Source organism: Salvelinus namaycush, chromosome 2 (genome assembly GCF_016432855.1).
Source record: "Salvelinus namaycush isolate Seneca chromosome 2, SaNama_1.0, whole genome shotgun sequence".
In the NCBI taxonomy this organism is placed as follows: Eukaryota; Metazoa; Chordata; class Actinopteri; order Salmoniformes; family Salmonidae; genus Salvelinus; species Salvelinus namaycush.
In genome coordinates, this window is record NC_052308.1 from 54737243 (window position 1) to 54761260 (window position 24018).

A 24018-nucleotide genomic window follows, 5' to 3' on the forward strand; every position below is an offset into this window, starting at 1 on the left:
AACTTTTAGAAAATAGGTCATGTGTTAGAGATACCAGGAGGGAGTCCTGATGAAAGTGATTCCAGAGGTACTATAGAGATGCCAGGACAAAGTCCTGAAGAAATATGCCATGTGTTACGATTGTCGTAAAATGTAAATGCATGAACTATGTAATTCCAGGGCAGGGTCCTGAGGTTCAAGTCAAAAATATTCCTACAGGTTAGAAAAACATTGTAAAAGAAAATGAACTAATCAGTGTACTGGTTAAACAGTGGGTTAGGATTGGGAAACTAACTAGAAATGTAATACCTACATGGGAATTTGCTTAAGAGGAACTACCATGTGGGTACAGCATTTAAAATTACATATAATAATTATATATATAAAAAAAATATTAAAAAAGGAAGGAAGACGCTCTTAATAAACAAACACTCAAACACACAAACAACAGTGTTTGTGTTTGAGTGTTTGTTTATAGTGGAGTTTCACAATGAGAGCCAAGACCAGCAAGGGGGAACCTTGCCTGCCCGATCCACTGACTGGACCAGTGAAGGTAATGGCAGCGAAATGGGGTAGGAATATTCTGGAACAAGTACCGCTCTGGCACAAAGTAGCAGATTTTCCCTTAAAAGACACATTGAGTGAAATTTTATTAGCAGAATGTAGAAAGAACTTAGAGAAGTTTGAGGAAACCAATAAAGGCAAGACAAGTCTAATAGATTGGGATAAGTTTAGAAAGTGGGAGAGGGAAGCTGAAAGACAGTCAGACAGGAAAGTTAAAGGAATAATGGTGAAAGAGGGGTAAGAAGAAGAAACAGACAGAGGAATATAAGAAAAGAAGGAGAAACAGGGATGATGAAGATAATGACATTCCACCCCCTATGATACCCCTGTATCCACTGCACCAGCACCAGCCCTGGTTGTCCAACAGCAGCTCTCTCAGCCGTCTCCTCCAACGCAGCTCTACCAGCAGACCCCTCGGAGGATGCCGATGCGCAGTGGAAATCCGTTCCGTGCACCGCCCACATTGAGTCCCATCTCTGGTGTTGATGGACTCTCGACCCCTACCACGCAGTTAAGTCCCTCATCCGCAACAGTCACGACCAGAACAGGTAAAAAAGGGGACCCAAACACAACCTTTCTCCAGGCACGTCTGGTAACATTTCCTAATCCACAACTGCGACCTGTGGATGGTGAGGAGGGCCATGACGAATGGCACCCGCTTGTCGGCATCCAGAAGACTTGGAGACAGGACAAAATTAAGGACATTGCTAAAGAACTTCCAGATCCTACAAAGGACACTGGTGATTTTACCACACAGCTACTTAAGATGGCCCGGCTGTACAAGCCATCTGCAGCTGAGATTGCGCACATTTGCCGCATCAAGATGAGGCTGCGATTGGCAGACGTGGACGGAGGCTTTGATGAAAACTACCAGTGGGAAGAGGGAGGAGCCTATCAGACCCAACTGGCTACGCTGTGTGATCGCATAAAAGAACATTACCCACCCATGACCCATTGGGCAGCTATCCATAGTTGCACGCAGAAAGCTAAAGAGTCATTGGAAGACTACAGACATAGGCTGGAGATCTTCTTCCATAAGCATAATGGGCTCAAACCAATAACTGATGGCCGCTGCAATGATGACTACGACAGCCTCTTTACAGCTGCCCTAATGAATGGACTTTTGCCAGCCCTTGGTAACCAGGTTAAAACGACTTGCATTGGCTGGGAAACTACCAGTCTACAAGCGGTTATTGAACACTGTAAACATGCTGAGAGGCAGCAACTGTCTCAAGAAGACAAGACAAAACAGAGAATAGATAAAGAAGGAGTGAAGTTACAAGCTGCACAACTGGCTTTTTATCAAAGACAGGGCCAACAGCGGCAGGCTCAGGATCTTAGCTGGTTACAACTGCATAAAGGAGGAACATTTCGCCAGAACATGTCAAAACGAACCTACCGAATAGGGGGCATCGGGGAAAGGTTAGAAAACCGGACCTCCACCGAAAACAACCCTTTACCTCGCATCAGTCCATATGTGGATTGTGGAGAGAGTTGACACCCTTAGACAGCATTTAAAACCCCCGTGAGGAGCCAATGGTTTGTCTCTTCGTCAATGGTGAGTCAATACAATTTATAGTAGATAATGGTGCTGCAATGTCTGTCATAAATTCTAATTCTATGTCCAAACCTCCCATGTCAAATGAATCAGTTACCACTCTGGGAGCCTCAGGGGTGAATATGAAAGCCTCAGGAGTGGGAGCCTCAATTCATTTTTTCTACATGTTGTCCTGTAAATTTGTCAGGAAGAGATCTTCTCTGTAAATTGGGAATGAATATTATTTGTAAAGGAAAAGGCCTCACGTTGTACAGCCTCAGGAGACACGTCATCTCATGATGTTGTCCAACACAGTCTCAACATGTGATTGGTACTATGCATGGGATGTACAGGATATTGATGGGCCACTGGCACCCTACTGACAAAATTTTCTCAATTGCTCGCAGTTGTTGGAAACAGAAGGGCAGTTTTATGTCACAGACTGGCTTACATTGCACCGCACATTTCTCACCAGTGATAAGAGATACAGATTATGAACAAAATTGGCTGACAGGAACCATACAACAAGAGAGCTTACTTTGCAGTGACATGTATAGAGCATGCGCAGACCATCTGGCTGGTGTGTTTACAGACATATTCAATCAATCTTTATCCCAGTCTGCTATCCCCACATGCTTCAAGAGGGCCACCATTGTTCCTGTTCCCAAGAAAGATAAGGTAACTGAGCTAAATGACTACCGCCCTGTAGCACTCACTTCCGTCATCATGAAGTGCTGTGAGAGACTAGTCAAGGACCATATCACCTCCACCCTACCTGACACCCTAGACCCACTCCAATTTGCTTACCGCCCCAATAGGTCCACAGACGACGCAATCTCCATCACACTGCACACTGCCCTAACCCATCTGGACAAGAGGGATACCTATGAAAGAATGCTGTTCATCGATTACAGCTCAGCATTTAACACCATAGTACCCTCCAAACTCGTAATTAAGCTCGAGATCCTGGGTCTCGACCCCGCCCTGTGCAACTGGGTCCTGGACTTCCTGACGGGACGCTCCCAGGTGGTGAGGGTAAGATCTCCACCCTGCTGATCCTCAACACTGGGTCCCCACAAGGGTGCATTCTCAGCCCTCTCTTGTACTCCCTGTTCACCCATGACTGCGTTTGCAGACGACACTACAGTGGTAGGCTTGATTACCAACAACGACGAGACGGCCTACAGGGAGGAGGTGAGGGCCCTCGGAGTGTGGTGTCAGGAAAATAACCTCACACTCAATGTCAACAAAACAAAGGAGATGATCGTGGACTTCAGGAAACAGCAGAGGGAGCAACCCCCTATCTACATTGACGGGACAGTAGTGGAGAGGGTGGAGAGTTTTAAGTTCCTCGGGGTACACTTTACGGACAAACTGAGATGGTCCACCCACACAGACAGCGTCGTGAAGAAGGCACAGCAGCGCCTCTTCAACCTCAGGAGGCTGAAGAAATTCGGCTTGTCACCAAAAACACTCACAAACTTTTACAGATGCACAATCGAGAGCATCCTGTCGGGCTGTATCACCGCTTGGTACCGCAGCTGCTCCGCCAATAACCGGAAGGCTCTCCAGAGGGTAATGAGGTCTGCACAATGCATCACCGGGTGCAAACTACCTGCCCTCCAGGACACCTACACCACCCGATGTCACAGGAAGGCCAAAAAGACCATTAAGGACAACAACCACCCGAGTCACTGCCTGTTCACCCAGCTATCATCCAGAAGGCGAGGTCAGTACAGGTGCATCAAAGCGGGGACCGAGAGACTGAAAAACAGCTTATATCTCAAGGCCATCAGACTGTTAAACAACCATCACTAACATTGAGTGGCTGCTGCCAACATACTGACTCAACTCCAGCCACTTTAATAATGGAAAAATTGATGTAATCAATTTATCACTAGCCACTTTATATTATATAATGTTTACTTACCCTACATTACTCATCTCATATGTATATACTGTACGCTATACCATCTACTGCATCTTGCCATCTTGATGTAATTAAATGTATCACTAGCCACTTTAAACAATGCCACTTTATATAATGTTCTCATACCCTACATTACTCATCTCATATGTATATACTGTACGCTATACCATCTACTACATCTTGCCATCTTGATGTAATGTATCACTAGCCACTTTAACCCTGCTACTCTTTTGCCAACTGACGATGATGGGGAACCACACAATTGTGCTGTCCTTGTGGACCAGTTCTGTAAACCCCGCCCTGATCTCTCTGATGTGCCATTACTGAATGGAACATTGTGGCAGCATTGTGGGTTCCTTACTTCATCTGGTAAGACGATTTCACATTCTAAACTGATTGCAAAACTGTTGGAAGCCATTTTCTTGCCTACATCCATTTCTGTCTGCAAGTGTCAAGCTCACAGTAACGCATCTGACCCTGTCACTCTCCAAATGGTTTCACTTCCTGTTTCTGCTACAAATATGTTTTCATACAGGATGTTTCTGATCTGTAATCAGGTACAAGGCCTGGGGAGGTGAGACAGTGGAGGAAGAAGTGCTCCTTTGTCACACAGAGGAACCTCTGGCTGAGGCCAAACGGCCTTCCCGTACGTACTTTTTGGTTTTCTCCTGGATTTTCTGTTTTTGCATAGCAGTTTTGTGCTAAGTGTTTGATTTGTATGACTAACAATGCAGGCAGAGGCAAAATAACCTTTTGAGCACATAATGATGGACTTCATTGGACTTCGTGCCAGGGGTATAAAGTCTCTTATGCTCGAAAAGAGCATCTGGACATCAGAACTGTGATTGCTCACCTCAAACTGGATGAAGAGTTCTTCTTCAATGAGTCGGACGGGAGGGATATGCTACTACAGACACCCGACCAGGCCCAGATCCCCGTGATTTGCTGGAGAAGGAAACAAAGATTTAGTGGAAAAAGATCAGGGTGCCTTGCGACGAGTGGCGAATCTGCCCTTGCCTTCCGTCCTGCTAGCTAATGTTCAATTGCTGGAAAATAAATGGGACGAGCTGAAAGCACGTATATCCTACCAACGGCAGTAAGAACATTAAGAACATATAAGAACACGACAGTAAGAACATATCGCTGGTGGGTTATACACTCCATCGGCAGGACAGAACAGCAACCTCAGGTAAGACATGCATAAATGTAAACAACAGCTGGTGCACAATATCTAATGGAAAGCCATGAAATGCTTTGAAAGGCTGGTCATGGCTCACATCAACACCATTATCCCAGAAGCCCTAGACCCATTCCAATTTTCATACCGCCCCAAGAGATCCACAGATGATGCAATCTTTTTTGCACTCCACATTGCCCTTTCCCACCTGGACAAAAGGAACACCTAAGTGAGAATGCTATTCATTGATTTCAGCTCAGCGTTCAACACCATCGTGTCCTCAAAGCTCATCAATAAGCTAAGGACCCTGGGAATTAACACCCCCCTCTGCAACTGGATCCTGGACTTCCTGATGGGCCTCCCCCAGGTGGTAAGGGTAGGTAACAACACATCCACCATGCTGATCCTCAACACAGGGGCCCCTCAGGGGTGCGTGCTCAGCCCCCTCCTGTACTCCCTGTTTACTCATGACTGCACGGCCAGGCACGACTCCAACACCATCATTAAGTTTTCTGATGACACAACAGTGGTAGGCCTGATCATCAACATCGATGAGACAGCCTTTATGTTGGAGGTCAGAGAACTGACCATGTGGTGCAAGGACAACGTGATCAAGACAAGGGAGTTGATTGTGGACTACAGGAAAAGGAGGACCGAGCACGCCCCCATTCTCCACGACGGGGCTGCAGTGGAGCAGATTGAGAACTTCACCTTCCTTGGTGTCCATATCACCAACAAACTATCATGGTCCAATCACACCAAGACAGTCGTGAAGAGGGCAATCCCAAACCTATTCCCTCTCAGGAGACTGAAAATATTTGGCACGGGTCCTCAGATCCTCAAAAGTGTACCGGCCAGTACATCACCGGGGCCAAGCTTTCTGCCATCCAGGACCTCTATACCAGGCGGTGTCAGAGGAAGGCCCTACAAATTGTCAAAGACGCCAGCCACCATAGTCATAGACTGTTCTCTCTGCTACCGCATGGCAAGCAGTACCGGAGCACCAACTCTAGGACCAAGAGGCTCCTAAATAGCTTCTACCCCCCAAGCCCAAGCCACAAGATTCCTGAACAGCTAATCAAATGGCTACCCAGACTATTTGCATTGTGAACTGACTGCCTCTCTCACACATACAGTAATAGATTGACTGAGAACAATTACAGCACAGACTGAAATGAGCCGCTCACTGGTTTAGAGGTCACGAAAGGCCAGGCCCATGACTGTGTTTTCCATACAGCTCCACATTTTCATTGGTAGCTTATCACCTAACCCCTGGGTGGCCCCCTAGAGTGGATTTGTGAACTGCTTCTGGAGAATGGTGCAAGGGGTTTACATTTGGACGACAAGTCCTATGCTGGAGGATAAGTGTGGCAATGCACCCTAGCTCGGAGGGCGCTAAGCTATCTGTGATGCTCGAGGTAACGGAACAGCCTGGCCCAGAACTGACCTAATGGAACCATTTCACAGAACATTGCTATCATTATTTGCCATTCTTACAATGACCATAATCACGGAGGTAAAATGACAAACTGTGTTGTAAGTGGCTGAGATTGCTGTTTGTCACGAGTTTACTGACGTCAAGCTGTCCTTCCATAGGCTGCCTGGATAAGATGGGTGAATACGGACAGACAATGCATTGTATTGCTTTAGCTGTAATTATGTACATTTTGACCATTGCTTTCAGATGTGCCATATTGGCCGTTAATGGTCACTTTTAAGGTTTTATACTGGAAGAAGATTATTACGATAATTAGCTATAATAGTTCAATTAGCTCTGAACCTGAAGGTCCTTATTAACCAATAAAAAAAATTGCCAGCTTTTGTAGGTTTAGACATCATTATAGTCTTGAAATTACCCATCTAATTTATAAGACTATCGCCCTCACTTACACACACATCAAAGGTCTTTTCAGAGAGGCATGATAATTGTGTAAGACAAGCCTTGTGTTACTTCTTTCTTTATGCAATGTGAATTCACTACACACTATCTCAAGGTCACCCAATGGTAAAACATTATTACAGACTCTTCCTTCCCATAGATCCAGTTAGCTGGAACACGGTGGCAGTGGATGGGAGAATATTACATAGGTGAGAGGTCTATGATGGGCTATCTGTGACACGAGAATGAAGGCGCTCTGAAAAATAGGAAATAAAAGGCCCAGCGAGTCCAACCGGGTGACAACACAATCCAAGGAGAGAAAGAACACCATTATATATTTTTAGCACTGTTATTTGTCATCTGTCCACTTTCAATGTCACCCCAAGCTAGCCTTCAGGCTGGCCTCCACCGCTCTGATGTCATTAGCATGCAGCGGCAGTCTCCTGGTTGGGTTTCATTGCACTGCTGTTGGGTGGTCAGCCCCATACTGACCCTCTCCCGAACTGTGGTGTCATCAAAACCAGGGTGGCCACTGAGAGCCATTCCTCTCAGCAAAGACCCAGACTCCCAGTTGTGTGGGTAATGGGAAAATAATAACGAGAATGGAATCAACAGCTCTCTCCTCAGTATCCATTATTGTTTCTATAAGAGAGTATTGGGCCGCTATAAATATAGAGGGGACTGCAATGCTACCTCAGGGCCCTGACAGCGGCACTCAGAAGTTAATTGGGGGAGAGGTACTTCAAACAAAGAGCAAGAAAAAGCTGCTTTGATTTTACAGTGCAGTTGTGGAAAAGAGAGGTGAAAGTGGGAGGTCCCTGACTATGGTGGGTGGTTGTATATATTTTGCAGAAATGTTAATAGTTTTTTTATAGAAATGAACTATGTCTTTCCCAACTTTTTGAAATTCTTGAACATTTTTCAGTAATGAGCATTACAGTTGTCATGACGTTGGCCTGGGGGTAGGTTTATGACAGTCATAAATACCTCTTCCCCCCTTTTTCCTCTCTCTCTACCCTACCGATGTGACATTAGAAAACCCTTGGTTAACATAGAGATTCTGGGAACATCAGAAGTTGGGGGGAAATGAACTATATTCTGGTAATCTGACCAACTGAACATATGCGGTGGTACTTAAGGTATATTATGTCAGTTCGGTTGTCCTCTGGCACATTCTCATCAATGATAGAATGACATAAACTCTACTGTGGAAAGTCTAAACAGAGGTATCGGATTCACATGGAATTGTTGTTTAATTCAAATGTTTGAATATGACATTATTTGTGAAGAGTTGAAATGTAATTTTAGCTTCCAAATGAGAGATTTGGGTTTTCATAAGTTTAGGCCTCTGCTCAACCAGTGGCCCGCCCCTGTGAAGAGACATGGGTAATAAACTTTTCAGACACGCCCCTCTCCCTCCACTATATAAGCCATTGACGAAGATTTAACCTTCTGTTCTGGGTACATTAGGATGACGATCCGACGTCAGAATGGTTCAGGTAATAACTACAGAACGAAACCAACCTCAGCATGAGCTTTAGTTGCGACTGGTATGAACTTTGAAATCTTATTGACTATAGAAGTGATACCTCCTAGATGTTATTAGTAACAGCAGCTGCAAACGTAAATTAGGACAGACAGAGTATCCAGTCTACCACTCAGCAGCAGAAGCAGACATTCTTCAAAGGACAACGGACCCGGTTGGGCAACACGGCCTTCCATCTACCACCAACCTACCGAAGCACAGCTCAGAGTAAATATTTATTGCATTTTCCTTTTCCAAATGGGCGGTAATTTAGAATGCATAAGATATTGTATTTACGATAGCACAGCTCCTTCCTTTGTTACTCAGTCTTCCCGCTCTTTCACTCAAACCCAGCCCCTTTTATTTTGTGTAACAAGCTGTCATATCTGTTCCGCCCGCTAGGGACGTTTTCCTTTATGACGTAATTTGTAATCAAGGTATGATTTATTCTGTGTATATGTAATTCTGTGTGATTTAGTTAGGTATTTAGTAAATAAATAATTAAACCCAATTTTGTATTGCTGATTCAACTTGTTAGCCAGGGTTCGTGAAGATAACCAAGAATTTACAACTTTCAGATGAGACTGAATAAGATGACGATTAATATTGACTGCTATTGATGTAAAATAAGATTAGGTCTTTAAGAGTTTATTCGGAAGATAACAGCTCTATAAATATTATTTCGTGGTGCCCCTCCTCTCTAGTTAATTACATTTACATGATTAGTTCAATCAGGTAATATTAATTACGGAGAAAGTATTTTATAGAATAGCATGTCATAACACTTAATCGGGCATAGCCAAAGACACGACACAGTGGTATTGTAATTAAAAAGGTTGCCTTGTGGAGACCACTATCATCAACCAGAAGACCCCTATCATCCCCATGCCCAAGAAAGGGAAAGTAACTGAATTGAATGACTACCGACCAGTAGCACTCATTTCCATTATCTTGAAGTACTTTGAGAGCCTAGTCAAGGACTATGTCACATCATCCTTCCTTGACACACTCGGCCCTCTCCAATTCACCTATATCCTTGACAGATCCACGGACAACAATGCAATTGCCATTGCAATGCATACTGCCCTTACCTACCTGGATTAAAGGATTGCATACGTGAGGATGCTGTTCATTAAAGCTCACGGTCCTGGTTCTGAACTCCTCCCTGTGCAACTTCCTGATGGGCCGCCTCCAGGTGGTTAAGGTAGGCAACATTACCTCCTCGACACTGATTCACAACACGGGGGCCCCATAAGTGTGTGTTGTCAGTCCCCTCCTGTACTCCCTGTATACCCATGACTGAGTGGCCTCACACAGTTCCAACTCCCTCATCAAGTTCGCTGACAACACAATAGTAGTAGGCCTCATTCCCAACAGCAACAAGACAGCCTACAGGGAGGAGGTGGGCACTATGACAGTGTGGTTCCAGGTAAACAACCTCTCCCTCAATGTTAGTAAAACAAAGGACATGATTTTCGACTTTAGGAGGAACCAGGCTGGACACGCCCTCATCCTCATCAACGGGCCCACTGTGGTGACGGTAAATAACTTAAAATTCCCCTGTGTACACATCTCAGAGAAGCTGAAATGGTCTAATCACACGGACACAGTGGTGAAGAAGGTACGACAGTGACTCTCCAACCACAAGATGCTGAAGAAATGTGTCCTGTCCTCGAGGGCCCTCACTGTGTTCAAGATAAGCACCATTGGTATGGCATTGTGCACACTGCCTGCCCTACAGTACACCTACAACACCAGGTGTCGCAGGAGGGCCAAGAAGATCATCAGGGACCCCAGCCACCCAAGTCACGCCCTGTTCTCCGCGCTTCAATCACTCAAGGGGGGGGGGGGGGGGGGCAGTACAGAAGCATCATGGCAAAAACTGAAAGACTGGCCCCTATGGAAATTAACTTACCTTACCTGCTACTACCCTTAGGGTCATTCCCCCTCCCCCAACCCCCTATGGAACTTTTACTCTGCCCCAACGACATTCATCACTGTTCCAGTTGTTAATATGTACAGTTGAAGTCGGAAATCAGCCAAGACCTCAGAAAATTGTAGACCTCCACACGTCTGGTTCATCCTTGGGAGCAATTTCAAAATGCCTGAAGGTACCACGTTCATCTGTACAAACAATAGTACGGAAGTATAAACACCATGGGACCACGCAGCCATCATACCGCTCAGGAAGGAGACATGTTCTGTCTCCTCGAGATGAACATACTTTGGTGCGAAAAGTGCAAATCAATCCCAGAACAACAGCAAAGGACCTTGTGAAGATGCTGGAGGAAACAGGTACAAAAGTATCTATATCCACAGTAAAACGAGTCCTATATCAACATAACCTGAAAGGCCGCTCAGTGAGGAAGAAGCCACTGCTCCAAAACCGCCATAAAAAAGCCAGACTAGCTTTGCAACTGCACATGGGGACAAAGATCGTACTTTTTGGAGAAATGTCCTCTGGTCTGATGAAACAAAAATAGAACTGTTTGGCCATAATGACCATCGTTATGTTTGGAGGAAAAAGGGGGAGGCATGCAAATCAAAGAACACCATTCCAACCGTGTAGCACGGGGGTGGCAGCATCATGTTGTGGGGGTGCTTTGCTGCAGGAGGGACTGGTGCACTTCACAAAATAGATGGCATCATGACAAAGGAAAATTCTGTGGATATATTGAAGCAACATCTCAAGACATCAGTCAGGAAGTTAAAGCTTAGTCACAAATGGGTCATCCAAATGGACAACGACCCCAAGCATACTTCCAAAGTTGTGGCAAAATGGCTTAAAACTTCTTTGAGGTAGGGGGCAGTATTTTCACGTCCGGATGAAAAGCATGCCCAGAGTAAACTGCCTGCTACTCAGGCCCAGAGGCTAGGATATGCATATTATTAGTAGATTTGGATATAAAACACTCTGAAGTTTCTAAAACTTTTTGAATGATGTCTGTGAGTATAACAGTACATGGCAGGCAAAAACCTGAGAAAAATCCAACCAGGAAGTGGGAAATCTGAGGTTAGTCGTTTTTCAAGTGAATGACTATACAGCGTAAATGGGGTCAGATTGCACTTCCTAAGGCTTCATAAAATAGATATAGCACTGTTTTTTATGACCATTTTCATTATTTTATTTCACTTAGTCCTGCATGTTGGACCCCTGAGCCTAAGATTTTTACTGTACCCTTCAATCACACCTGCAACCCTGTAGATGTGACTATAAAACACAAGATTCTGAATCTTGTGTGCAGATGTATAGAGTTAACATCTGATCATCACAGTACGCAAATGTATAAAGCCAAATGCCATCAACATGCTCACAAAAGTCTTAAACGTGTCTGCGTTTCAAAATAGCAAACAACACATTACATTTATTTGACACATTGATGTAACTTACCTTACACAGATCATAAAAAGTCTGTATATTCACTCCATTCATATCCAAATCCATTTTGATTCATACACTAGCTTGTCTGGCTGGCATGTTTTTTATTTTGAGCTTCCCTCCCCTCGTCTTGTCTTACACTAAAATCTGCTTTCATGAGTCCTATTATGAATAAATGTTTTCTATCTCATTAGTACACACTTGCGGTTGAATGCACCTAGGACACAACAGACAGTTGAATAATGCTGAATTAAGAAATACCATCAAGAGAATTTACAACAATACCCATGTTAAAACCAATGTGGCAATATTTACGATTGAAATATACAGAGTGTACTAAACATGAGGAACACCTGCTCTTTCCAAGACAGACTGACCAGGTGAATCGAGGTGAACGCTTTGACGCCTTATTGACATCACCTGATAAATCCACTTCTATCAGAGTAGATGAAAGGGGAGAAGACAGGTTAAAGAAGGAATTTTTAGGCCTTCAGGCAGGTCAGAAATTGTGTGTGTATGCCATTCAGAGGGTGAATGGGAAAGACAAAATATTTTAAGTGCCTGAACAGAGTATGGTAGTAGGTGCCAGGCACACTGGTTTGAGTGTGTCAAGAACGGCATTTTTGCTGGATTTTTCATGCTCAACAGTTTGTATCAACAATGGTCCATCACCCATAGGACATCCAGCGAACTTGACACAACTGTGCCATTTAACCTTTACTTAATATCATCCCGGATCCGGGATCCTCCTCATCAAAAAAGCTGACTAGCATAGCCTAGCCTAACGGGACAGGGATTTCATATAATATAATTTTCATGAAATCACAAGTCCAATACAGCAAATGAAAGATAAACATCTTGTGAATCCAGCCATCATTTCCAATTTTTTAAATGTTTTACAGCGAAAACACAATATGTATTTCTATTAGCTAACCACAATAGCCAAACACACAACCGCATATTTTCACCATGTTTCCACCGCATAGGTAGCTTTCACAAAACCGACAAAATAGAGATATAATTAGTCACTAACCAAGAAACAACTTCATCAGATGACAGTCTTATAACATGTTATACAATACATTTATGTTTTGTTCGAAAAATGTGCATATTTGAGGTATAAATCATAGTTTTACATTGCAGCTACCATCACAAATAGCACCGAAGCAGCCATAATAATTACAGAGAGCAACGTGAAATACATAAATACTCATCATAAAACATTTATGAAAAATACATGGTGTACAGCAAATGAAAGATAAACATCTTGTAAATCCAGCCAATATTTCCGATTTTTTAAGTGTTTTACAGCAAAAACACAATGTAGAATTATATTAGCTTACCACAATAGCCAAACACACAAACGCATTTATTCACCGCAAAGGTAGCTTTCGCAAAGACCAGCAAAAGATATAAAATGAATCAGTAACCTTTGGACAACTTCATCAGATGACAGTCTTATAACATCATGTTATACAGTACAATTATGTTTTGTTCGAAAATGTGCATATTTAGCGCTGCAATCGTGGTTATACATTGTGAATATGTAGCAACATTTTCCCAGAATGTCCGGAGATATTTTGGACACTCACCTAATCTGACCAAAGAACTCATCATAAACTTTACATAAAAATACTTGTGGTATGGCAAATGAAAGATACAGTGGTTCTTAATGCAACCGCTGAGTTAGATTTTTAAAAATAACTTTACCATAACATACAGCTTGCGTTATTGTGAGACAGCACTCACCAACACGGCGGAGAATAGGAGTCAATATTTTACACAGAAATACGAAATAACATCATAAATGTTTTCTTACTTTTGCTGAGCTTCCATCAGAATGTTGTACAAGGAGTCCTTGGTCCAGAATAAATCGTTGTTTGGTTTTAGAATGTCCATTTCTTCTGTCGAATTCGCGCCACAATGCTAGCCAAGGTTACTAACATTCCCATCCTCTCTTGGCGCAAAGAACGGAAAACTCCAAAAGTCCCAATAAACGTTGAATAAACTGATAAAACTCGGTTGAAAAAACCTACTTTATGATGTTATTATCAAATGTATCAAATAAAATCAGAGCCGGAGATATTCGCCGTGTATACCGATCGCTTTTCAGAAGACAATGTGGAGCTCCTTCGCGCGCCTTGGAAAACTGACAAAATGGCTGACCTGTCACTCCAAAAGCTCTTGTTCGACCTCAGATCAAGCTAGACACCCCATTCCACCTTCCACTGCCTGTTGAAATCTAGTGGAAGGCGTATGAAGTACATGCATATCGATAAATATAAGGCAATTGAATAGGCAGGCCCTGAAACAGAGCCTCGTTTTCAGATTTTTCACTTCCTATATGGAAGTTTGCTGCAAAATGAGTTCTGTTTTACTCACAGATATAATTCAAACAGTTTTAGAAACGTGAGAGTGTTTTCTAACCAATAGTAATAATAATATGCATATTGTATGATCTAGAATAGAGTACGAGGCTGTTTAAATTGGGCACGATTTTTTCCAAAGTGAAAACAGCGCCCCCCTATTGACAAGAAGTTTTAAGATACGTTTTTTTCCATGACCATGACCTTATTTCTATTACAGCACATTGGATGACTCTCATTCATATTCCATTCACCCAGTTCAATGTAACAGCAATAGGTTTAGGCTACTATACATACATATTACACATGCATGTTATTCAAACTTTGGGCTCCCGAGTGGCGCAGCGGTCTAAGGCACTGCATCTCAGTGCTTGAGGCATCACTACAGACACCCTGGTTCGAATTCAGGCTGTATCACAACCGGACGTGATTGGGAGTCCCATAGGGTGGTCCACAATTGGCCCAGGGTCGTGCGAATTTGGCTGGTGTAGGTTGTCATTGTAAATAAGAATTTGTTCTTAACTGACTTGCCTAGTTAAGTAAAGGAAAAATAAAACAATTATAATAACTGCACCCACGCTGCTCGAGAGCGTCTGCGTAGCCAGGCGCTAAAATAGAACTTGGTTCTCGACACGCTGCAAGTCCTGCCTCTCCCATCTCTGCATTGGTTTTTAGGAGCATATACCCATGTGGGTGATTGAAAGATGAACTGCGGTCCACGCTCCAGCCCAGTTGGTTGTGGTAATGCACCTTAAAGTTGGTTGCCAACCGCCATAAAAAGTCCAAAGAAGAAGCCTGAAGGAGGAGATATTACTAGAAACAAACTTGGTTTACTGTTTTATCTGTGAATAAATTGTATGAGTAGAGGACCTTGTGCATTTCAGGTAAAATAACAACCCAATTTTTATATCCCAGGGCAAATTAGCTAGCAACAGCAAGCTAGCTAGCTAAATTGCCATAAATCTTTAATGCTTTTCGACCTGTCCCCAAATTAATATAATTGGTTCAGAGTTTGTTTTGATATTTCAACCTGCGTGTTCTGATCGCGTCGGGTGTGGGTGGACAAAATCAACTTGCGTGCTTTAGCCTATGAATTTAAGTTTACAACGTAGGTGCACAAAGGTCAAGAGACAAATTTGAGGTGACAGACAGTGACATTCAATACCTCCTTGCACACTCTTTCCTGCATCTATCTGATATGATGTAATCATTAGTCCAACAGTTGCAAACAAGAGTTTCTATTGGACAAATTAATGTATGTTTATCCCCATTTTGTTCCGTTTGCTTCAGTCTAAGAAATGTTTTTCAACAGAATAGGCGGAATGAATACACCCCTGATCAAGCGTTTTACAGAGTTCACTCTTATAACAGCCACGTTGTATTCCTTCTTTTCCCTTCGCTTGTTGTGGACTTCAATGCACAACAAATCAGCTGTATGTGACCAGGCAAAAAAAATGTTCCAAGCCAAACCTCTACAAACAGCCTACATCGTTGTCATCATATTAGTAACGTCATAGTCAACATAGCTAATAGAACGAACACATTAGAAAACCCATCACAATCATGCAGTGATTGCAGCTACACCGGCGGGCCACAGTGGCAATAAATTTGCAATACCAAAAGCTTACCTTGACTTGGAAGAGTTCCAGTGGTGTGTTGGAAAAACATAGCCAGCTAGCTAACATAGCATCCCTCTGTTTGAAACTGAAAGTGGAAAAAAAGATGAAATGTCTCTCTCCCTCATTCTCTATTGTTTCTCCTTCATTTTGTAAGAAATGTATTTGTTCAAAACTGTTCAACTATTGTCTTTCTCTTTGAGTCATCTAATCACCACATACACTGCAGTGCTAGCTAGCTGTAGCTTATGCTTTCAGTACTTGATTAATTCTCTGATCCTTTGATTGGGTGGAAAACATGTCAGTTCATGCTGCAAGAGCTCTGATAGACTGGAAGACATCCTCCGGAAGTTGTCATAATTACTGTGTAAGTCTATGGAAGAGGTGAGAACCATGAGCATCCTAGGTTTTGTATTGAAGTCAATGTACCCATTGAGGAGGACGGAAGCTAGCTGTCCTCTGGCTACACCATGGTGCTACCCTACAGAGTACTGTTGAGGAAACTGTAGACCTTTGTAAAATAGTTGTGTTTTAATCAGTTATTTGGTGATGTGATTATATTTAGAATAGTTTTATTTAAAAAGGATCACTTTTTAAATTTTTTACAATTTAAATATTTATGAAATTCACTGAGGAGGATGGTCCTCCCCTTCCTCCTCTGAAGGAGCCTCCACTGACTGAAATACATATAGATGCACAGGCTAACATCAATAAATTGTTCTCAACAGAAAGCCCAGGATTATATGGCTAGCAAACTTTTTTAGCAGATTAGATTAATTAAACATGACAATACAAGTAGCTGGAGATGATGTGATGTATAGACAGAATATGGATAGAAAATGTAGTATATCTGAAGAATATGTAGGATAGAATAGTTCAATAGGATAGGCCTTGACTAGAATGGGTAAATCAATATCTTAACATTATTAAAGTGACCAGTGTCCTATTATTAAAGTGACCAGTGTACCATGTCCATGTACAGTACCAGTCAAAAGTTTGGACTCACCTAATCATTCAAGGGTTTTTCTTTATTTTTACTATTTTCTTCATTGTGGAATAATAGTGAAGACTTCAACACTATGAAACAACACATAAGGAATCATGTAGTAACCAAAAAAGTGTTAAACAAATCCAAATGTATTTTATATTTGAGATTCATCAAAGTTGCCACCCCTTGATGACAGCTTTGCACACTCTTGGCATTCTCTCAACCAGCTTCATGAGGTAGTCACCTGGAATGCGTTTCAATTAACCTCTCTGGTACAAGTGGGACGGTAGCCAGTGAAATTGCAGGATGCCAAATTCAAAACAACAGAAATCCCATAATTAGAATTCCTCAAACATACAAGTATTATACACCATTTTAAAGATATACTTCTTCTAACTCCAACCACAGTGTCCGATTTCAAAAAGGCTTTACTGCGAAAGCACACCATGCGATTATGTTAGGTCAGCGCCTAGTCACAGAAAACCATACAGCCATTTTTCAGCCAAGGAGAGGGCTCACAAAAGTCAGAAATAGCGATTAAATTCATCACTAACCTTTGATGATCTTCATCAGATGGCACTCATAGGACTTCATGTTACACAATACATGTATGTTTTGTTCGATAAAGTTCATATTTATATCCAAAAATTTCAGTTTATATTGGTGCATTATGTTCAGAAATGCATTGTCTCAAACAAACATCTGGTGAAAGTGCAGAGAGCCACATCAAATTACAGAAATACTCATCATAAACAGTGATGTAAGATACAAGTGTTTAACATACATTTAAAGGTAAACTTCTCCTTAATGCAACCGCTGTGTCAGATTTCAAAAAGGCTTTACGGCGAAAGCACACTTTGCGACTATGTTAGGCCAGCGCCTAGCCACAGAAAACCATACAGCTATTTTCCTACCAAGGAAAGGTGTCACAAAAGTCAGAAATAGAGTTCAAATTAATCACTTACCTTTGATGATCTTCATCTGATGGCACTCCCAGGTCTCCATGTTAGACAACAAATGTTCGTTTTGTTCGATAAAGTCCATAATTGATGTCCAAATACCTCCTTTTTGTTCGCGCGTTTAGTCCAGTAATCGAAATGCACAAGGCGTGAGCACAAAGTCTAGACGAAAAGTCAAAAACGTTATATTACAGTTTGTAGAAACATGTCAAACGATGTATAGAATCAATCTTTAGGATGTTTTTATCATAAATCTTCAATAATATTCCAACCGCACAATTCCTTTGTCTTTAGAAATGAAAAGGAACGGAGCTTGCGCTCACGGCCGCACGCGTGACTAAACTAATGGCTTTCAGCCAGACCCCTGATTCAAACAGCTCTTATTCGCTCCCCCTTCACAGTAAAAGCCTGAAACAACGTTCTAAAGACTGTTGACATCTAGTGGAAGCCTTGGTAAGTGCAATATGACCCCATAGACACGTATATTGGATAGTAAATCACTTGAAAAACTACAAACCTCAGATTTCCCACTTCCTGGTTGGATTTTTCTCAGGGTTTCACCTGCCATATGAGTTCTGTTATACTCACAGACATCATTCAAACAGTTTTAGAAACTTCAGAGTGTTTTCTATCCAAATCTACTAATAATATGCATATCCTAGCCTCTGGGCCTGAGTAGCAGGCAGTTTACTCTGGGCACTCTTTTCATCCGGACATGAAAATACTGCCCCCTACACCAGTGAGGTTAACAGGTGTGCCTTCTTAAAAGTTAATTTGTGGAATTTCTTTCCTTTTAATGCATTTGAGCCAATCAGTTTTGTTGTGATAAGGTAGGGGTGTTATACAGAAGATATCTCTATTTGGTAAAAGACCAAGTCCTTATTATGGGAAGAACAGCTCAAATAAACTTTAAGACAAACTTTTAGACATGAAGGTCAGTCAATATGGAACATTTCAAAAACTTTGAGAGTGCAATCGCAAAAAACATCAAGCACTATGACGAAACTGGCTCTCATGAGGACGGCCACAGGAAAGGAAGACCCAAAGTTACCTCTGCTGCAGAGGCCAAGTTCATTAGAGTTACCAGCCTCAGAAATTGCAGCCCGAATAAATGCTTCAGAGTTCAAGTATCCCAGTCTGCTGTCCCCACATGCTTCAAGATGGCCACCATTGTTCCTGTACCCAAGAAGGCAAAGATAACTGAACTAAATGACTAATGCCCCGTAGCACTCATTTCTGTCATCATGAAGTGCTTTGAGAGAATAGTTAAGGATCATGTCACTCTAGACCCACTTCAATTTGCTTACCAGCCCAATAGGTCCACAGACGATGCAATCGCCATCACACTGCCCTATCCCATCTGGACAAGAGGAATACCTATGTAAGAAAGCTGTTCCTTCACTACAGCTCAGCATTCAACACCATAGTACCCTCCAAACTCATCATTAGGCTGGAGCACCTGGGTCTCAACCCCGCCCTGTGCAATTGGGGCCTGGACTTTCTGACGGGCTGCCCCCAGGTGGTGAAGGTAGGAAACAACATCTCCACTTCGCTGACCCTCAACACTGGGGCCCCACAAGGGCGCGTGACCAGCCCCCTTTACTCCCTGTTCACCCATGACTGTGTAGCCATGCACGCATTCAACTCAATCATCAAGTTTGCAAACAAGAGAAAAGATATTCTCATGGATGGCTGATCATATCTGGCCTTGCAGGATCCCTACCTCTGAGGACAGAGAATCAGACTGATCCGAATTCACTGGCTCTGATGGATGGGATACCTCCTTGGTGGCTCAGACAGTTGATGCTCCTAATGACAGTTGGTAAATTGAAGGTACATTTTCAAAAGCTCAGCATTATTATAATTTATTTTGTCAAAATAATGTCAACCAAAGCTTAACATCCGTTGTCTCACGGGCTTCACCAAAGTGTAGGGCGTCAGGGCTTTCAGTGGTCGACCGTCCAACTGCTCCAACCGGTGCTCCATGTCCACAGAAAAGAAAATGCTGCTTGAAATTAACTCCATTCACTAAAATAACAATTTAACCAACACCCATCTATTTTTGTGACTTAAGTATTGAAACCAAACCATATGCATTTGAATGAAAAGTATTTGAATAAACATGAAAAGGTGAATGTAAGAAGTAAACCATTTCAAATAGGCAACATGTCATATTAAACAGAATATAAACACTCTAAATAGGTCAGGAGCCAGACAGGGAGCCTAAGAAGGAACTAAAGTTAATTATTTATTTCAAGGCTATAACCTACAAAGAAATACACTGAAGCATTTGCGAGTGCGACACAGTTTTTTTCCATTTTCTTTTCACCTTTATTTAACCAGGTAGGCAAGTTGAGAACAAGTTCTCATTTACAATTGGGCTGGTAGGGACATAAAGCCACAGCGTTTAAACAACATTTTGTTGGATTAAATCATTATAGTCTATAAATATTGCATATAGGCTGTGAATTAATTAGAATTACATAAAATGTAACAAAAAAATGACTTATTACTGGATTTAAATTCATTTTTAGAATTAATTTTTAACAACACGAGTTTGGCCAGTCTGAATATCCTCTCCACACTTGCAGAGCCACTCTTACCAGAATGGGCAGAGATGCAAAGTAATTTTTTTTCTATAGGTAGGCCTAAAGGTTTTTAGGCAAAATAACCCAATCAAAACAGAAACCTCCTTGATTGTGGGAATATGCCAGGCCTATTGGGCCAAAATCAATTATGGCGTATTGCAGGGTTCCCTAACTGGCGGCCCACGGGACAAAACTTAAAGAATTATAATAATTTTAAAAATCTTGTAATCAAGATTGAAAAACTCCCAAATGCAATGTCACAAGAAGGAAGTCAGCCTATCTAAATAATGCAAAAGTTTAACTTCATTAATGAGGAGAGAGAATGCAAGAGACAGTCAACTAATAAAGCATGCAGCGGACCATTTTGTGGTTCTGAAACATAAAGCTGTAACCGCAGCACAATCAACAGGAAGTGAACAAACCCTGGTGCTGAAAATATAGCTAACTTGCAATTGTTGCATAACAACAGATGGAGAAAACCTAAACCAGTCGTGTAATTAATTTAAACAATAATCTTTATTTTAATTTGACTTTACAAACAAGAGGGCTTAATCGGAGTATATTTCTTCCGAGCCTATGTAAAATAATTTAACTCGCTGAGGTACAGTACATTCGGAAAGTATTCAGACCCCTTGACTTTTTCCACTTTTTGTTACGTTACAGCCTTATTTTAAAGCTGATGAAATAGTTTTTTCCCCCTCATCAATCTACACACAATACCCCATACTGACAAAGCAAAAAAAAACATTTTTATAAATAAAAATAAAAAAGAAACTGAAATATCACATTTACATATGTATTCAGACCCTTTACTCAGTACTTTGTTAAAGCACCTTTGGCAGCAATTACAGCCTTGAGTTTGCTTGTGTGTGAAGCTTGGCACATCTGTACTTGGGGAGCTCCTCCCATTCTTCTCTGCAGATCCTCTCAAACTCTGTCAGGTTGGATGGGGAGCGTCAGTGCACAGCTATTTTCAGGTCTCTCCAGAGATGTTCGATCGGGTTCACTTACTTTGATGCCTCGACACAATCCTTTCTCTGAGCTCTATGGACAATTCCTTCGACCTCATGGCTTGGTTTTTGCTCTGACATGCACTGTCTACTGTGGGACCTTATATAGACAGGTGTGTGCCTTTCCAAATCATGTCAAATCAATTCAATTTACCACAGGTAATTTACCATAATCAAGTTGTAGAAACATCTCAAGGATGATCAATGGATACAGGATGCACCTGAGCTCAATTTCAAGTCTCATAGCAAAGGGTCTGAATACTATTTTAAATAAGGTATATGTGTCTTTTATATTTAATATATTTCCCCCAAAATCTGAAAACTTGTTTTTGCTTTGTCATTATCAGGTATTGTGTGTAGATTGATGCATCATTTTTTTCATTTAATCAATTTTAGAATAAGGCTGTAACGTAACAAAATGTGGAAAAAGTATTTCAGAAGGTACTTTATACTATATATACAAAAGTATGTGGACAACCCTTCAAATTAGTGGATTTGGCTATTTCAGCCACACCCGTTGCTGACAGGTATGAAATCGAGCACACAGCAATCTCCATAGACAAACATTGGCGGTAGAATGGCCTTACTGAAGAGCTCAGTGATTTTCAACGTGCCACCATCATAGGATGCCACCTAATTCAACAAGTCAGTTTGTCAAATTTCTGCCCTGCTAGAGACCCCCCCCCCCCCCCCCCCCCCCAAAAAAAAAAACATTTAAAAAACGTCCTCGGTTGCAACAGTCACTACAGAGTTCCAAACTGCCTGTGCAAGCAACGTCAGCACAAAAGCAGTTCGTCGGGAACTTCATGAAATGGATTTACAATTTCGAGCAGCCACAGACAAACCTAAAAACACCAATGCATAGTGCCAACTGTAAAGTTTGGTGGAGGAGGAATATTGGTCTGGGGCTGTTTTTCATGGTTCGGGCTAAGCACCCTAGTTCCAGCGAAGGGACATCATCTTAATGCTACAGCATACAATGACATTCTAGACAATTCTGCTCTTCCAACTTTGTGGAAACAGTTTGGGGAAGGCCCTTTTCTGTTTCAGCATGAAACCCTGTGCACAAAGCAAGATACATACAGAAATTGTTTGTTGAGATCATTGTGGAATAACTTGATTGGCCTGCACAGAGCCCTGACCACAACCCCATCGAACACCTTTGGGAGGAATTGGAACGACCCAACATCAGTGCCCGAACTCACTAACGCTCTTGTGGCTGAATGGAAGCAAGTCCCCGCAGCAATGTTCCTACATCGAGTGGAAAGCCTTCCCAGAAAAGTGGAGGCTGTTTTAGCAGAAAAGGGGGGACGAATTCCATATTAACTCCCATCATTTTGCAATGAGATGTTTGACTAGCAGGTGTCATGTAGTGGATTTCTCTGCACATTCTTCCCTGAAACTTTGATACTTCTTGATACTTCTTTTGATACTTTTTGAGAGCAACATTTTCTCTTGCTATCAAGCTAATTGTTCTGAACAAATGTTGAGAACGCACCGCACTCATGTTTGCGCAGATCAAGTATGCATATATTTGCCCAGTCTTGCAAGAATTGGAAAATTTTCTTGCTGGCGCTCGCTTTGCTTTCCTTGTTGTTTTCCTTACACATAACTTTGGACATGTGTGCGTTCCTGTTAAAGTAAGTTCCTTATTTTCTGTATATCGTGTTGTCGTTTCTTCTGTAGGCACATACAGTATGCATGTATGTATGGAACATAATGTATTTAGTTTTATTCATGTTTTCAATTACTGGTGACAAACAATGCATTCCGATTATTGCATGTATTGTAATGGACACCTATGTGTGTAAAATACTTTTTTGAAGGTTGTACTGATTATAACGAGCCAAGCTATTTGCCAGCTATGTGTGGCACCATGTTTGTTGACATTATACAATGCATTCTGGGTTTCACGTAATCTGCCAGACCAAAGATGTTCTAATGAGGTGAAGGAATGGTTCACTCATCTTTCGGGTAAACTTCCGGAAGTGAATGAAGGAAAGTGGAGGATGTAGACGACACACCCCCTTCAACATGCATACTATAAACAGACCAAACTCATCTTGTCTCCTCTTATTATCTTTCGTTGATGCGAAAAAAAAAGAAGCATGGTGGCACCCACAAACTAACAATAGTCAGTGCCCAAAGTAAACTTCCTGTTACGCAGGCCCAGAAGCTAGGATATGCATATAATTGGTAGATTTGAATAGAAAACACTCTAAAGTTTCTAAAACTGTTAAAATTATGTCTGTGAGTATAACAAAACTGATATGGCAGGCGAAACCTCGAGGACAAACCACCCCCCCCCAAAATTCAATGCCTATCACTTTTATTATAAGGCCAAGTCCTCCCAGATTGCAGTTCCTATGGCTTCCACTAGATGTCAACAGTCTTTAGAAAGAGTTTCAGGCTGGTTTTTGGAAAAATGAGCCAGAAAATGTATTTTTTCTAGGTGGCTCCCATTTTGGCTGTAGTGTTTCCAAGCGTGTGGAAGAGAGTGTGTTCTTTGGTATTTTTCTCT